Source organism: Aegilops tauschii, unplaced genomic scaffold (assembly GCF_002575655.3).
Source record: "Aegilops tauschii subsp. strangulata cultivar AL8/78 unplaced genomic scaffold, Aet v6.0 ptg001278l_obj, whole genome shotgun sequence".
In the NCBI taxonomy this organism is placed as follows: Eukaryota; Viridiplantae; Streptophyta; class Magnoliopsida; order Poales; family Poaceae; genus Aegilops; species Aegilops tauschii.
In genome coordinates, this window is record NW_027333478.1 from 207 (window position 1) to 5,000 (window position 4,794).

The 4,794-nt window shown below is 30.6% G+C and overlaps 1 non-coding gene across 1 annotated transcript; it reads right to left on the minus strand.

Annotated features, from left to right (window-relative positions):
- Positions 1-590: 590 nt before the first annotated feature.
- TRNAL-UAG (transfer RNA leucine (anticodon UAG)) lies at positions 591-670 on the minus strand. The gene has a single exon. It is a non-coding gene; the product is annotated as a tRNA-Leu (tRNA).
- Between the last annotated feature and the right edge of the window lie 4,124 nt (positions 671-4,794).

Consider the following 4,794-nt stretch of genomic DNA (forward strand, 5'->3'; position numbering starts at 1 on the left):
AGAAAAGAAATGGAAATTATTTCGAAATCTAATGATTAGAATAGCGGCAGATAATAAGGATCCGCACAAAAGAGTTGCATAGCTTAATAACATCATACTGACATGCATCATTAACCACTGAGATTGTAGAGCAGGTACTAGTATCGTGGATTGATGCATTTCAGTTAAAAGACCCGATGTGGCAAAGCCTTGCGTTAAAATAGTACTTGGCGTAGTTATTGTGCTTAAATCATTTTTAGAGTTCTGTATTTTAGGAATGGTATGAAGAATATACAGGGCCCATGAAAGGAAGATCAATGACTCATATAAATTACTTAATGGAAAATGTCCCGAGGAAGCCCAACGAGAAACTAAGAATCCTGTTATAGAGAAAAAAGTAACTATCATTCCTTTTTCTGACGAATCACGTAATCCTCCAAGTTCACGAACTAATAAGGTTATAAAATGAATCGTAATCACAATTGAAATCGTTGAGAAAGAGATATGAGTTAGTATATGTTCTAAAGTTGCAAATAGCATAAGGGGAAGGTCCCATTACAAAATTGTAAATTTCGAATTGATTTCTAATCTATTGTATTCTTTTTCAAGAATGCCGCCACTCGGATTCGAACCGAGATGCTTGAGCACTGCTTCCTAAGAGCAGCGTGTCTACCAATTTCACCATGGCGGCTAACTTCAAATAATAGGTAACTTAAAAGAATAATAGCTATTATCTTGGGAATCGTCGATATTGGGAAAGTCCATAAAATTTAGGAACATTAGAGTTTTCATTAAAATAGACTTCGTTTGGTAGTATCGTTTCCATTTTTTTTTTACAATAAACTCTTGCTTTGCCCAATAGAAACACAAACACTGCTTGAAAGAGTTGGAATTTTCTTTTTTCTAACTTGCAATTGTAGAACTAATTTTTTCTAATTAATTTCTCGTTTACATTTTGAAAATTCTTTCAATACAATGAAAAAATCCAAAAGGGTTTCTATTTAATGATGAAATTAAAATGGATAAATGGAAAAGGCTTTTTGGATTTTTTAAAAATTTCTAGAATGAAAGTCTTTATGCTCTTATTAATAAGATTTACTAACCTTATGATTTGGAGAGATAGGTGGAAGTTGTAAGTCCTATTGTAAGAATACTCCACTTTTCATAATTTTCATAATAGAATATGAGGATTCTATTATGAAAATTATGAAAAGTTCATTGATAGGAAAAGAATACTTAGCACACAGTATACCAAACAAAACTTTTTTTTCTTGTATATATAAGATAAGAGGGGTTTTTTGTTCTAAGAATATTGTACCGAGTAATTCGACACATAAAAGTACATTCAAAGAAGAATCAAAATTATTAAATAATTGGAATTCTTTTTTGATAAGTCAATTCATATTATTCCAAAATCTTATTATTTGTTTGTTGCCCAGAAAAACCCTTTGGTTTTGGATGCTCATTACCGCTCGAAAATGATCTTGATTTTACTAAAGAATAAGATTGTACTATGGAAAAATAAGTCTTTTTCTTCCAAATATTTTACGAATACGCTTTTTTGACATTGAAGTACGTTTTTTTGGAACTGCCATTCAAAAAGGAAATTACTTTTTTCTAGTTGTATGTGAAAGACATCCTTTTTATTAGTATTTATACTTAGATACTGAAAGATACTTAAATTTTGAATTATTTTTTACTTCATTTTGTCTAATGCGGATAAGACAACAAGAATTTTTTAACATTTTTTCTTTATATATTTTATACTTGTTTTTTAATAATATAGAATATATAGAAAGGTTTCTCATTTAAATCTATTTATATCTATTTATATATCAAGTATACTCCATATATAGATATATGGTATGGAAGCCTATCCCCCATATAAGATAAGACGGGGGGATAAAAAGAAGGGAAAATGAAAATAGTTAATTAAGTTCAGAATGGTATTCCATAAAGGAAAGGAATTCCAATCAAAACAAAAAATACTGAGTCTCTTAAACAAGACATTCTAAAACTTAGGTAATTTATAGTCATTAGGATTTTAGTTCTATATGAAGTAAGGACTATTCGATAATTTCTTATAAACATAGGTTTTCATTGGAATTCACTCAATCAGTTAATTATGGAACAAGAGAGCTGTTTCATCTTTGTTTTAAAGAAATATAAAAATGAATTATGAATAGAAAGTAAAATGATTCCACTTTTTTTTTTATTTTTATAAATATCTTTATTTAGTTAATAAAATAACTAGGTAACGAAGTTATTTTATTAACTTTTTTAATTTAACCAACTAAACCCATTCTTAATTTTTAATTATTTCAATGAGATAAATTTTGGAAAAATTAAGAATTTCAGTATTTTTTCTTATTCTTTTTATTTATTCTTTCAGAAAGAGATAAGAATTGGTTTGGTGAATCGGAAACAATTTTATAGAAAAATTGAAGTAAAAATTGAAGTAAAAATTGCAATTTCTTTTCTTATGGAACATACATATCAATATGCATGGGTAATCCCTCTTCTCCCACTTCCAGTTATTATGTCAATGGATTTGGCCTTATTCTTATTCCTACAGCAACAAAAAATCTTCGTCGCATATGGGCTTTTCCTAGTGTTTTACTCTTAAGTATAGCTATGGTATTCTCAGTTCAACTGTCTATTCAACAAATAAATGGAAGTTCGATCTATCAATATCTATGGTCTTGGACCGTCAATAATGATTTTTCTTTAGAATTTGGATACTTGATTGACCCACTTACTTCTATTATGTTAATGCTAATTACTACTGTAGGAATCCTGGTTCTTATTTATAGTGATGGTTATATGTCTCACGATGAAGGATATTTGAGATTTTTTGTTTATATAAGTTTTTTCAATACTTCCATGTTGGGATTGGTTACTAGCTCCAATTTGATACAAATTTATTTTTTTTGGGAACTCGTGGGAATGTGTTCTTATTTATTGATAGGCTTTTGGTTTACACGACCAATCGCAGCGAGTGCTTGTCAAAAAGCTTTTGTAACTAATCGTGTAGGGGATTTTGGTCTATTATTAGGAATTTTAGGTTTTTTTTGGATAACAGGTAGTTTAGAGTTTAGGGATTTGTTCAAAATAGCTAATAACTGGATTCCTAATAATGGAATTAACTCTTTACTTACTACTTTGTGTGCTTTTTTATTATTCCTTGGTGCAGTTGCGAAATCCGCACAATTCCCTCTTCACGTATGGTTACCCGATGCTATGGAAGGGCCCACTCCTATTTCGGCTCTTATACACGCAGCAACTATGGTTGCTGCGGGAATTTTTCTTCTAGCTCGACTTCTTCCTCTTTTCATATCTTTACCTTTGATAATGAGTTTTATTTCTTTAGTAGGTACAATAACACTATTCTTAGGAGCTACTTTAGCTCTTGCTCAGAGAGATATTAAAAGAAGCTTAGCCTATTCTACAATGTCTCAATTGGGTTATATGATGTTAGCTCTAGGTATAGGTTCTTATCAAGCTGCTTTATTCCATTTGATCACTCATGCTTATTCAAAAGCTTTATTGTTCTTGGGATCCGGATCCGTTATTCATTCAATGGAACCTCTTGTTGGATATTCACCAGATAAAAGTCAAAATATGGTTCTTATGGGCGGTTTAAGAAAATACATTCCAATCACAAGAACTACTTTTTTATGGGGTACACTTTCTCTTTGTGGTATTCCACCTCTTGCTTGTTTCTGGTCCAAAGATGAAATCCTTAGTAATAGTTGGTTGTATTCGCCCTTTTTTGGAATAATAGCCTCCTTTACTGCAGGATTAACTGCCTTTTATATGTTTCGGATATATTTACTTACATTTGATGGGTATTTGCGTGTTCATTTTCAAAATTACAGTAGCACTAAAGAGAGTTCCTTGTATTCAATATCCTTATGGGGAAAAAGGATACCCAAAGGAGTGAATAGGGATTTCGTTTTATCAACAACGAAGAGTGGAGTTTCTTTTTTTTCACAAAATATACCAAAAATTCAAGGTAATACAAGAAATAGGATAGGATCCTTTACTACGTCTTTTGGGGCTAAAAACACTTTTGCCTATCCGCATGAAACGGGAAATACTATGTTATTTCCTCTTCTTATATTACTACTTTTCACTTTGTTCATTGGATTCATAGGAATCTCTTTTGATAATGGAGGAATTGGTAATGGAATAGCAGAGTTAACCATATTATCAAAGTGGTTAACTCCCTCAATAAACTTTACCCAGGAAAGTTCTAATTCTTTTGTAAATTCATATGAATTTATTACTAATGCAATTTCTTCTGTAAGTCTAGCTATCTTTGGTTTATTCATAGCATATATCTTCTATGGATCCGCTTATTCTTTTTTTCAGAATTTGGATTTAATAAACTCTTTTTACAAAGGAAATCCTAAAAAAGAATTTTTAGATCAAGTAAAAAAAAATATATACAGTTGGTCATATAATCGTGGTTATATAGATATTTTCTATACTAGGGTCTTTACCCTCGGTATAAGAGGGTTAACCGAACTCACGGAGTTTTTTGATAAGGGTGTTATTGATGGAATTACCAATGGAGTGGGTCTTGCTAGTTTTTGTATAGGAGAGGAAATTAAATATGTAGGGGGAGGTCGAATCTCGTCTTATTTATTCTTTTTTTTATGTTATGTATCTGTGTTTTTATTCTTTTTTCTTTCTTAAGTTAAGGAATTTACAACTCCCTTTCTACAATCTCTCTATATCCTTGTTACATAAGGTAAGTATTGTATAATAGTTCGGTTTTCCGCGATTTTTCCATTCCTCTGTGTAAATAGC